The 13,461-nt window shown below is 40.0% G+C and overlaps 1 protein-coding gene across 1 annotated transcript in view; it reads left to right on the top strand.

The window, feature by feature from the left end:
- ZFYVE9 (zinc finger FYVE-type containing 9) overlaps window positions 1–13,461 on the top strand; it is a 192,883-nt gene that overhangs the window by 47,764 nt on the left and 131,658 nt on the right. Inside the window, exon 2 of the mRNA XM_081258501.1 lies at window positions 3,669–3,774. The gene's annotated coding sequence lies outside the window, so the exon portion shown is untranslated. The remainder of the gene's footprint in view (window positions 1–3,668; window positions 3,775–13,461) is intronic.

Below are 13,461 nucleotides of genomic sequence, written 5' to 3'. Positions count from 1 at the left end.
GAGGCAAGAATATACAGTGGAAAAGACAGTCTCTTCAATAAATGGTGCTGGGAATACTGGACAGCTACATGTAAAATAATGAAATTAGAACATTCACTAACACCATATACAAAAATAAACTTAAAATGGATTAAAGACCTAAATGCAAGACTGGTTACTATGTAACTCCTAGAGGAAAACATAGGCAGAACACTCTTGGACATAAATCACAGCAATATTTTTTTGGGATGTCTCCTCAAGTAAAGGAAACAAAAGTAAACAAATGGGATCTAATTAAACTTAAAAGCTTTGGCACAGCAAGGGAAACCACCAACAAAACGAAAAGACAGCCTACTGAATGGGAGAAATATAAACAGCTCATACAACTCAACAGCAGAAAAACAAACAACCTGATTAAAAAATGGGCAGAAGAATTGAATAGACATTTTCCAAAGTGGAAATACGGATGGCCAACAGGCACATGAAAAGATTCTCAACATCACTAATCATCAGAGAAATGCAAATCAAAACCATAATGTGATATCACCTCACACTTGTCAGAATGGCTATCATTGAAAAGAACACAAATAATATGTGTTGGAGAGGGTGTGGAGAAAAAGGAACCCTCCTACACTGTTGGTGGGAATGTAAATTGGTGCAGCCACTGTGGAAAACAGCATGGAGATTTCTCAAAGAACTAAAAATAAAACTTCCGTATGATTCAGCAGTTCTCCTAGTTATATATCTGAAAAAGCCAAAAACACTAATTTGAAAAGATACATACTCACCAGTGTTCACAGCAGTGTTATTTATAATTGCCAAGGTGTAGAAGCAACCTAAGTGTCCAACAATAGATGAATGCATAAAGAAGATGTGGTATAGACATACAATGGAATACTACTCAGACATAAAAAAGAATGAAATTTTGCCATTTACAGCAGCGTGGATGGACTTGGAGAGCGTTATGCTAAGTGAAATAAGTCAGACAGAGAAATACAGATATATGATATCACTTATATGTGGAATCTCGGAAATACAGCAAACTAGCAAATATAACGAAAAAGAAGCAGATTCCCAGATATAGAGAACAAACTTGTGGTTACCAGTGGGGAGAGAGACAGGGGAACTATAGGGGTCAGGGAGTGGGAGGTACATACTGTTGGGTGTAAGGTAGGCTCAAGAATGTATTGTACAATGCGGGGAATACAGCTGATAGTTTGTAATAACTGTAAATGGAAAGTAAGCTTTAAAAACTGTATAAACTTTTTTTTAAATAAAAAAATTTAAAAATAAGCTATAAAAAAGGGAAAAAGTAAAGAAAGGTTTTAGAACAAAGAAGCTGTAAAGTGCTTGCCTGCAGAGGGAGAGGTGATGAGAAGGAAGTCTTTACCCCCCACAGAACCTTAGAGAGTCTTGTGATGTGGAGGCTCTAGGGATCTCTAAAGGCTTAGTTGAGATGGGGTGTTGAAAATGGAGATTGTTTGGAAGTCTGTGCTACGAGTGGTTTAATTTTGCAGGTATTCTACCTTATCTTTTGTAGTCAAGTGACTTTCCTCATTGTCCTCCAGGAGACTAGAGGGTTATTTTCTGGTAGAAATGGATTATGAAAGCTTTGAATTGAGGGATTCCAGGCGTATCAGAAGGTGAAGATGAGGTACAGGGTTGAAAGTAGATTAACAAAGGAAAATGTAGTGTGAAGTCATAAATGTGAAGTTGAGAGGAGTCACCGTCTTTTGTGATTCTCCTTTAGCCACATTTAAGCTGCTTAGGGGAATGTATGGAGTAGGTAGACAGTTGGATTTAACCAGGTTTGAGACTTTACCAACTGAGGCTAGAAGGTCAAAGGGATCTAATTCCAGAAGGAAAACCTATGATTTTTGAGACAGTTACATAATATTATTGGACTTGCCTCACACGTTAAAATAGACACACATACTCAGAATTTGAATTTGAATTTATAGGGTTTATTTTATTTGTTTAAAAAACTCTTTAATTGGTTAGGTATTAGAGGTATTACTTTGACCTCATTCTCATTTTGACCTTGGAACTTCTATCCCATACAGCCCTTTCATACTTCTGATATGATTTAGTCCTTTATTTGATAGATGTTAAGTCTGTTTCTTAGCATCAACAACACTTCTCATTTGGAGTATATAGCATGTACATATTTTTTCAGGTTCTCAAGACAGGAAAATCTTTCATCAGTGATTTCCATTCCATTTTTTTTTTCTTCTTTTTTTTTTTTTTTGCGGTACGCGGGCCTCTCACTGTTGTGGCCTCTCCCGTTGTGGAGCACAGGCTCCGGACGCGCAGGCTCAGCGGCCATGGCTCATGGGCCTAGCCGCTCAGCGGCATGTGGGATCTTCCCAGACCGGGGCACGAACCCGTGTCCCCTGCATCAGCAGGTGGACTCTCAACCACTGCGCCACCAGGGAAGCCCCATTCTATATTTTTTATTGTTCTCTGAAAACTTGAATTTCCAGCCTTTTAGAATACTTGCTTATTATTTTAATAAGCACATTTTCACATCAGATAGAATTACGTTTGTAATAATGTCAGGAAACTTTTTTTTTTTTTTTTTCGGTACGTGGGCCTCTCACTGTTGTGGCCTCTCCTGTTGCGGAGCACAGGCTCCGGACGCGCAGGCTCAGAGGCCATGGCTCACAGGCCCAGCCTCTCCGCGGCATGTGGGATCTTCCCGGACCGGGGCACGAACCCGTGTCCCCCTGCATCGGCAGGCAGACTCTCAACCACTGCGCCACCAGGGAAGCCCCAGGAAACATTTTTTTTAGTGCCTCAGTTTATCTTTAAAATTAAGTGATGTTTGGATTTCCCTGGTGATCCAGTGGTTAGGACTTTGCCTTCCAATGCAGGGGGTGCGGGTTCAATCCCTGGTCGGGGAGCTAAGATCCCAGGCCAAAAAAAAACTGAAACATTAAGCAGAAGCAATATTGTAACAAATTCAATAAAGACTTTAAAAATGGTCCACATCAAAAACCAAATCTTTCAAAAAAAAATTAAGTGATGTTTATTAGATCATTTCTGAGATACTCTCCTGTTTTGAAAATGCTGTGATTGTAGGTTAGATACTTTATACAGATAATATGAGATACTTAGTTTTATTCTGATTAGTTTCAACTGCTAATCCATTGCTTCTAAGCAGTGGAGGAGGGCTGAAATCATAAGGGACTCCATTTGGAGGAAAAACAGTTGTTTGGCAATAAAAAGTCCCAGCAGGAATCTTTTGAATCTCAATTTAAGAATTCTGTATGTATAGAAAAAAAAAATCATACTAACAGAGGCCATTCTTGTGAAGCAGCAATTTTGTTAGCTTTGGATTCTTGGAGGGCCTATTGAAATATAAATAAGTAATATTTTTATGAATTAAGAGTCATTGGATAGAAAGTGCCTCTGCCTTTGATCTTTCACTTTGTATTACTCATTGAAAATAAGAAGTGTGCGGAAATTCTTAACTGTTCATTGAAATGTTTAAATTTGGGCCTTCTTAGACAATATAATGTGTCTGCTGCTGCATTCCATGCTGGCCAGGTCTTTGAATCTTAAGGTATAATTGTAATTTATTGTTGAAGTCCCATAGCTTTTATTTGTCTGGCTATGGTAGGTTAATATGAAGAACATCAGGGCTTATTACTTTAGGAAATGTAATGAGCAATGTGTTTTTTCTTTAGCATCAAACAGAGCATACTGAAACAGCAGGACTGGCTGGTGGTGCAGCAAGCATCATGAGTAAGCACAGAGAAGTCTGTTCCTTATCACGTGTGTAAGGGAAAAAAGGTAAGAAAACCAATGATCTTGTTTCTCTTAAGAGAGATTGAAATTGAGAAAACAGATCTATAGAAAATAATGCTCACGTATATATATATGCTGCTTGCTTCATTTATAACATTGTTCCTTATTAAATCAGGAATATTGTTTTTTTAAAAAAAAGGTTTGACTTAAGTCCAGAAAAAAAGGATATTTTAAAATTCCTGTTGAATTATGTCAAAATGATAATTTCTCTGCTAGTACTTGGCTTCTCCCTTTTAGAGTCAACTTCTACCTTGAGTATAGAACGGTAATTTCAGCATGAAAAAGAACATGGACTTGAGCAATATTGTTAGGAGAAAATAGTGGTATAGCTACCCAATTAATGTCATTAATATTTCTTAGTCAATCATGCAAGAGCTAAGCAGTGAAATCTTATTTTAGAGTGAGGAATCAGAAATACAGATTCAGTTATATTATTTTATTTTGTATGTTTAGACTAGTTGTGATGAGCAATCATTTCCAGCAGAAAATTGGAAGTATTTTATTAATTCTTGTAGAGCAAGACTCCTTAATCATTGACTTTTTCCTGACTAGGAATCTTCTTTGCTTTCTTTCAAGTGTTATGATTATTTAAGGGGTAGAAAATGGTGGTGGGAGGGGAGGGTGTGTGAGTGAGATTGGTTTCAGAAACTGATTATGCCATTCACTCATGGAGTGTTGCATGCTCTGCTGAGTTCTCTGATTTTCCACGTCAGCTTCGAGGATAGAGGCCTGGGTCTTACAGTGTGTGGCAAGAGACTGAGTTCCTAAGCACTTAGCAGTAGTACCTTCCTCACCAGAACTTCTGGGCTTGCAGTTGGCAAGGTATTTCTCGTCCCCTAGCTTTCTCACATGTGAGTGTGAGAGGGAGTGCTTTTGTCTGCCTTCATCTGGCAAAATCTTATTCTTCAGGTATCTCCTCTTTAGGAAGTTTTCAACCCACTGCAAAGACTATCAGTAATAATAAATAATAATTAGTCAGCAATAATAAGTTATTGGAGTATTTGTTACAGTAGCCCACCCTACCCCAAATAATATACTCCTGCCTCAGTTTGATTTGGATTTACTTCTTCTTTGGCTCCGTAGTACCCAGTGCATATATCATTTAGTACATACCACAGTGTTTCATATTTTAAGTTTACTCATCCATCTTCTATGAAACATTGGGCACCTTTAGGTCAAAGACATTGTCTTAGTTGTCATTGTAACGTAATGACTAAGACAATGCGTGGTACATAGTAGATGCTCAATAATGTTTTATGTGTGAATGCACACATGTTCACTGTAAGTAGTATATGGTATAAAGAGGAAGTAACAGTGAAGGAGATATACAAGGAACTATCAGATAAGTGCTGTAAAAGTCGCACCCTTAAGACTGAGATTCAAGACAGTGTCTAAAAGGACTCTGATCAGTAGAATAAAAAAGAAGAGATTCTCAGGAAGAAACTGTATTGAATTAAGTAATTATATTCCTCTTTGAGATGTACCATTGACCCTTGAACAACGTGCAGGTTAGGGGCACTGACTACTCTGTGCAGTGGAAAATCTGCATATAACTTATAATCAGCCCTCCATATACGTGGTTCTTCCGTATCCGAGGTTCTGTATCCATGGATTCAACCAACTGTGGATCATGTAGTACTGTAATATTTACTATGGAAAAAATCCATATATAGACAGACCCATGCAGTTCAAACCCATGTTGTTCAAGGGTCAACTGTATATATATGATATTTAGTGACTTCTGTTTTGAATAAAAGGTGGATGCTTCTCTAAGGCAGGTAAAGAATCTTAACATAAGATTTAAATCCTCAGAGAGGGAACTTCCCTGGTGGCACAGTTGATAAGACTCCGCGTTCCCAATGCAGGGGGCCAGGGTTCAATCCCTGGTCAGGGAACTAGATCCTGCATGCATGCTGCAACTAAGAGTTCGCATGCCGCAACTAAGGAACCCACGTGCTGCAACTAAGGAGCCGGCGAGCCACCACTAAGAAGCCTGCAGGCTGCAACTAAGGAGCCCACCTGCTGCAACTAAGATCCAGTGCAACCAAATAAGTAAATTAAGAAAAAAAAATTCTTGGAGTGGTCCAACTTTCACAGTGAGAAGACTGCTCCTCTCCCATGTCCTTGGGAGACCACAGGTTTTTCTTGGAAGATGAAACTAAAGAGGATCAAGACTTGGGGACATTAGACATAACAGATACCAAGGGATGAGGCACCAAAGTAAAAGCAGGAGGATATGGGGAAATCCTATATATTAAAGTGAGATCCTTCCCCTCACCCCTTCCTCTACTCTTCTTTCAGACAGTGATTACATCTCTGGTGTTAACATCTCTACACCCTCTTACAGGAGATTATAAGACTCTTTTCTGGAGTCCAAAGAAAAGACCTACATATACTGACATTTGGAGGTCTCCCAATGAAATAGCTGTGTTCCCACCCAATCACCATGCAGTGGAAGCCTCCCAGTTGAGAAGCCACACATGCAGAGCTTCCAGTTGGCTTTTAGTACTTCATTTGTTCAATGTGAGGCATTTGGGGAAAGCGTCCAATGTGAAGACAGAGGTCAAAACACAAAACAGGAACTTGGAGGAAATAATACTGAAAACAGAAGGAGGTTTGGGGAAAAAGAAAAAAAAAACCAGACTAAATTATAGGTAATTAGAATGGTAGGAAAAAAATTATATCCATGAAATAAGCTCAAGATGTCATAAAAAGGATCAGAAAAAGAAAGTGCCCTGGAAATTAAAAATATGATAGTTTTTGTGCATTTAATGTTTTTTAAAAAAACTATCTCAAGTTTATAGACAGTTTGCAAGTATAGTACAGAGGTCTTTTTTCTCTGAACCATTTGAAAGTAAGTTGCTAGCTGCATCCCCTACCACCTTTGAAACTGTGTTTCTTACAAAAAAGGACATTCTCCTGCATAACCACAATACAGCCATCAAATCAGGGAATGAGCATTGATGCATTACCACCATCTAATTATCAGACCTTATTCAAGTTTTGCCAGATGTACAAATAATGTCCTTTATGTCAAGAGCACCGAGTTTAGAATCACATGTTGCACTTAGTTGGGAGACCAGCCAGTGTTCCACACAGTTTCAATCCACCCTCCCCACTCTGTTTTGGGAGTAAACAAGGGTGTGTACGCTCATCTTGGGCTTCCCACAGCCCTCCTGTTAGTCCCACCAGCCCTCCAACCAGCCAAGGGGACTTGTCTTCCTGGTGTTGGACCCCAGGGCTGGGGCTCCCAATATGTTGCTCAAACCACTCACTCCCCAGGGAGGTTCTCCACCCATGAAATCCCCCTCCTCTTCTGAGTCCCCTCCCAGGGACACAGGTCCCAATCTGATCACTTTTCTTCCCTTCCTGCCTGATTCCACGTGGATCTTTCTTACAGCCTTGGTTGTATAAGGGTCTTTCTGCCAGTCTCCAGTTAGTTTTCAGTGAGAATTATTCCACATGTAGATGTATTTTTGATGTGTTTGTGCGGGGAGGTGAGTTGCACTGTTCTCCTACTCTACCATCTTGATCTCTTTCTCTTCAATAGACTTTATTTTTTTTAGAGCAGTTTTAGGTTCAGAGAAAAATTGAGCAAAAAGTACAGGGAGTTTCTATACACCTCCTGTCCCTGCCGCCCCCCAGTCCTCCCACAGCCTCCCCTAGTATGGAGATTGCTGTGTCCTCTTCATTGCAATCTGTCAGGGAGCATGGATTTTTGTTTGTCCTATTACTGATGGTGTTCACTTTGATCACTCGTGTAAGGTGGCATCTGCCAGGATTTGCCTCTTAAGTTACTCTTTTTTTTTTTTTGTAATTAGTAAGTATTTTTGTGGAGAGGATCTTTGAAACTATATAAATATCCCATTCCTCATCACACTTGGAATTCATTCATTTATGTTGTAAAGACTCATGGCTTTCTGTTTTATCCAGTGGGTTATAATCTGTTGCTACCATTATTTATTTTGATGCTCAAATTGTCTCTGATTTGGTCTGTGGAAGCTCCTTCAAGCTGGTTTCTCTGTCCTTTTGACATGTCCCCATCATTCTTGGACGCTTCCTTTTTTTTAAAAAAATTGAAATGTAATTCACACACCATACCATAAAATTCCCCCCTTTAAAGTGTATAGTTCAGTGGTTTTTATATATTTACAGAGTCTTGCAATCATCACCACTGTCTAATTCTAGAACATTTTTCACCCCAAAGAGAAATCTTCCATCTGTTAGCAGTTACTCCCCATTTCCCTCCAGTTCCTCCCAGCTGCTGGCAACCCACTAATTTACTTTGTTTCTGTGCCTGTTTTGGACATTTCATATAAATGGAATCATGTAATCTGTAGCTTTTTGTGTCTGCTTCTTTCAGTTACCATATTTTCAAGATTCATCCATGATGTAGCATATAGCAGTACTTTATCCATTTTAATTATCATATAATATTATATTTTGTCAATGTATAATACCACATTTTATTTATCCATTTATCAGTTGATAGATCTTTGGGTCATTTTCATCTCTTGGTGTTATGAATAATGCTGCTGTGAGCATTCACAGATAAGTTTTTCTGTGAGTATATGTTTTCATTTCTCTTGGGTGTAAGCCTAGGAGTGGAATAGCTATGCCATGTGGTAACTCTTTTTAACTTTTTGAGGAACTGCCAAACTGTTTTCCAGGGTTGCCACACCATTTTACTTTCTTCCCAGCAATGTGCGATGGTTCATGTTTCCCTCCATCCTCATCAAAGTTCTTGTATTTTTTCTACTCCAGCTTTGGAATCAGCCATTTTTCCATGGGGCCCTTGTTCCTTTTAGAGAATAACAATATTTATAAATCAAATCTGGTGCTAGGTATGCTCATTGCTACATGGAATTGAGCTGAGGATTTGCTGCTCCAAGATTCTTTGTGTATAGCACTAGAGAATATATGTGTACACACACACACACACTTTTACATCTATAATATTGCTATGTTCATTGAACACAAAACTATGTTTATTGCTATAAGTGTGTTTATTGAAGTCCATGAGTTCAAACTGATACCCCAGATTCCAAACCAACACTGCAGGGTTCTTTCCAGTTTTCTCTTTTTCTGCATTTTCTGCATTTTAACCCCTTCTCCAACAGTGAGAAACCTTGCTCCCATTGCCCTTCATGTAGTCACTTATTTGATCCATCTTTCTACATGTAACCCATGTCCTATCACTCTCTTCTCCCCTTGGTCCTTCTAATCCTGCTCAGGCTCTGACCCGCCACCCTGGACTGCCCTCTTATATCTCCTCCGCACCCCTCCTGCATATGAAGCCGTCTTACCCACTTGTGCTGCTCTCTGTCTGCCAGACCATCCTCTTCATGTGGATGCCTTCCTTACCTCTCTTGGGCTCTAACACCCCACACTAGGCTGTCCTGTGTAGGCAGTTTCCTTCCCCCTGGGGCTCTGACACATTTATGCCGGACCACCCCTATGCAAGGACATCTGCTTCACCACACTTGGGCTCTGACTCCCCCCTTACACAGATGCCCTCTTCATCTGCTCCCTGTTTATTGAATTTTTAATAATTTTTCCCTTTTTTAAAATTTTTTCAACTTTTTATTTTTTTTATTTTTATTTTTTTTTGCGGTATGCGGGCCTCTCACTGTTGTGGCCTCTCCCGTTGCGGACCACAGGCTCCAGACATGCAGGCTCAGCGGCCATGGCTCACGGGCCCAGCTGCTCTGCAGCATGTGGGATCTTCCTGGACCGGGGCACGAACCCGTGTCCCCTGCATCGGCAGGCGGACTCTCAACCACTGCGCCACCAGGGAAGCCCTCAACTTTTTATTTTGAAGTAAATGTAGACTCACAGGAAGTTGCAAAAATACTGTAGAAAGTTTCATTTACACAGTTTTTCTCATTCGTTACATCTTAGGTAACTCAAGAAAATATAAAACCCAGGAAATTAATATTTTATTTGTCCATTCATCAGTTGATAGATATTTGGGTTGTTTCTACCTTTTAGCTGTTATGAATAATGCTGCTGTGAGCATATTCATGAGTGTATGTAGTTCTCTCCCATTTATCACAGGTAGATTTATGTACCCACCATTGCAGTTTAAGATACAGCATGATTCTGTCACCTCGGATATATCCCTTGTGCTACTCCTTTACAGTCAAATGCACTCTTGTCTCCCCATTGTCCCATATTTAATGACTTCTTAAAATTAAAAACATTATTGCAAGTCACAGGAAGAGGAGAGCTGAGCAAGTATAGAGATAAACCATGTTATGTTCATGAATGGGAAGACTTAGTTTCATTACCAATCCTGAGGGAGGAACAGGCTAGGATTCTGATTTCTGAAAGTTGATTTTATTGGCATACTATTCCGTCCTGCACCATTGCTGAGTCTTGGGGCCACTTGGGGCAGTTTTTTCTTCAGCTCCTGGCTTTATGCAGAGAGCCCAGTCTGGCCTTCTGTAATGCAGAAACTTCTAGAAGTTTATAGCACATACTTCCCATCCTACCTGCTAGCTTTCAAATCCCAGGTCTGAAGGTTGCTGTCTAGTTCTGTAACCTCTGTGAACTGCCACACTTCAGTTCTCACTCATCGCTTTGGCTTGATTTCTTCTTGGTTAATGGCATATTTCTCTTTCTTGTTTTTGAATTTCAATGTATAAACTCTTTAAAAATAATCTATTTTGTCTAGAATTTCTATATTCAAAGTGGGAAGGAATGCTTCCCACCACAAGCTCAGTACACTTTTTACCTTTTCTTTTAAAAAATTTCAAGCCTATAGAAAAGTTGAAAGAATAGTACAGTGAAGACCCATATATCCTTCACCAGATTCATCAAGTTTTACCATTTTGTCTCTTTCTCAAGCACCTCTCTCCTCGCCTCCTCCACCCTTGCCACTCACTCACACTCACATACTTTTTTCCTGAATTATTTGAAAGTTATTATTTGAAAGTTAGTTACGGATAACATAACACTTCTTCCCTAAATAGTTCAGCAGGCATCTCCTACGAGTAAGGACATTCGCATACAAAATTTAAATACCATTATCACATCCAAAAAAATGATTATTAATTTATTGTAATGCTAATGTATAGTCCAGATTCCCCTGATTATCCCTTAAATGTCTTTTTTTTTTTTTTGCTGTGTATGGGTATTTGTGTATTTTCTTTTTTAAAAAAATTAATTTGTTTATTTTTGGCTGCGCTGGGTCTTCGTTCCTGCACTCAGGCTTTCTCTAGTTGCGGCGCTCGGGCTTTCTCTAGTTGCAGCGAGCAGGGGCAACTCTTCATTGTGGCACACAGGCTTCTCATTGTGGTGGCTTCTCTTGTTGTGCAGCACGCACTCTAGGTGTGCAGGCTCAGCAGCTGTGTCTTGCGGGCTCTAGAGCACAGGCTCAGTAGTTGTGGTGCATGAGCTTAGTTGTTCCGTGGCATGTGGGGTCTTCCTGGACCAGGGCTCAAACCCGTGTCCCCTGCATTGGCAGGTGAATTCTTAACCACTGTGCCGCCAGGGAGTCCCTATTTGTGTATTTTTCTTGATCTAGGATCCAGTTAGTGTTTATGCATAGCATTTGGTTGTTTAATCTCTTTAGTCTCTCTCAATTCAGAATGATCTTGTTTTTCATAACACCGAATTTTTTGAAGAGTCCAGGACAGCTGTCTTACAGAATGCCTCACATTCTAGATTTGTAATTGTTCATGATTCAATTCAGATTAAACAATTTGGAGAAGAATAACTGTAGGTGATGTTTTAAACTTATTGCATCACATCAGGAGATACATATTGTCAGCTTGTTAAACTGTTAGTGATGCTAAGCTTGATCATTTGGTTAAGGTAGTGATTATTGCATCTCTTCGCTGTAAACATACATTTTCTCCTTTGGAATTATTAAGTCATCTGTGAAATGATATTTTGAGGCATTGTGAATATTTTCTTCTCCACTAACTGTTTACCTAAAGGCATCTGTTTTTGATGCTTGCCTGAATCAATAATTATAATTGAAGTTTAATACAACTTCTTGAGTGTAAACAGAGTATAAACACTAACTGTTTATACTGTTCATTTATTCATTCCACAGGTGTTTATTGAATAGGTACCACATCAGGTTCTGTGGCAATCACATGGTGAACACAGTCTAGTGGGTATCTTTGTGGTGTCTACAGTCTGGTGGGAGAGATGACATTAATCAAATAATCACACCAATGTATGTTTATAGATTGTGATAATTATTATAAAGGGAAAAGTGGAGGTGCTGTGAGAGATTATAAGGGGATATCACCTTTTTTAGGGGTTCAGGGAAGACTTCTTGTGAAAGTAGTATTTGAGCTAAGAGCTAAAAGATGCAGAGTTATTTTGGCAAGGAGGGGGTGTATTGGAGACAGATAAAAAGTCTTGAAGAGGAAAAGGGCATGGTACATTGAAGAAATGTATATTCAAGTAGTGTTCCAGCACCAAGCATAGTGTCTGCACATAATAGGTGCTCAATAAATATTAGTGGAAGGGAGGATGGGGCTGAAAACTAGCCTGTGTAATCACTGTTGTTAGGTTATTTATTTTATAATAAAATGATCAACTCCGAGGCTTAAAAACTTAAATAATTGCTTATGAAGCACTTATCATGTGCCAGGCAGTGTTTTAAATGTGTTACCTATGTCAGTTTATTTAATCTTTCGGTATGTACTATTATTACTCAGTTTTATAGATGAAAATTAAGTCTCAGGTAAATTGATTAACTTCCCCAAAGTCATATAGTTAGTAAGTGAATTAGGAACTAGGATTAAAACTTGGACAGTCGAGTCCTAGAGTTCATGTTCTTATCCATTATGCTACAGTTCTTCCCATTGCTTAAAGTATAAACAATATCTTTCTCAGACTGGCATTCCAGGGCTTCCATAATATGATGCCTGTCTGCGTTTCCAGCTGTGTCCTGCTGTTACCCATGTAAATAAATCTTTGCTCCAATTTCACTGACCCCTCAATAATTGCCGATTCCTAGATCACTCCTTGCATGTCTCTCTCTGTTTGAAATTTCAGTTCTTTTTTTTTTTTTTTTTTTTGCTGTATGGGGGCCTCTCACTGTTGTGGCCTCTCCCGTTGCGGAGCACAGGCTCCGGACGTGCAGGCTCAGCGGCCATGGCTCATGGGCCCAGCCGCTCCACGGCATGTGGGATCCTCCCGGACCGGGGCACGAACCCGTGTCCCCTGCATCGGCAGGGGGACTCTCAACCACTGCGCCACCAGGGAAGCCCCTGAAATTTCACTTCTACATCTTCCTCTCTGGGATATCTGTTAAAATTTTATCTGTCCTTCCAGACTTAGCTCAAATCCATAAATAATGCCTTTCTTGACCATCCGGACTCGTGATCTGGTCCATTTCTTGAACTTTTTTTTTTTTTTTTTTTGCTGTACGCGGGCCTCTCACTGTTGTGGCCTCTCCCGCTGTGGAGCACAGGCTCCGGACGCGCAGGCTCAGCGGCCATGGCTCACGGGCCCAGCCGCTCCGCGGCATGTGGGATCTTCCCAGACCGGGGCACGAACCTGTGTCCCCTGCATCGGCAGGCGGACTCTCAACCACTGTGCCACCAGGGAAGCCCCATGAACTTTTAAAATATTTATTTTATTTATTTATTTGGCTGTGTGGGTCTTAGTTGTGGCATGAGGGATCTTTAGCTGTGGCATGCAGACTCT

This window comes from Mesoplodon bidens (assembly GCF_964165515.1).
Source record: "Mesoplodon bidens genome assembly, chromosome: 2".
In the NCBI taxonomy this organism is placed as follows: Eukaryota; Metazoa; Chordata; class Mammalia; order Artiodactyla; family Ziphiidae; genus Mesoplodon; species Mesoplodon bidens.
This window is presented reverse-complemented; position numbering and strand designations above follow the sequence as displayed.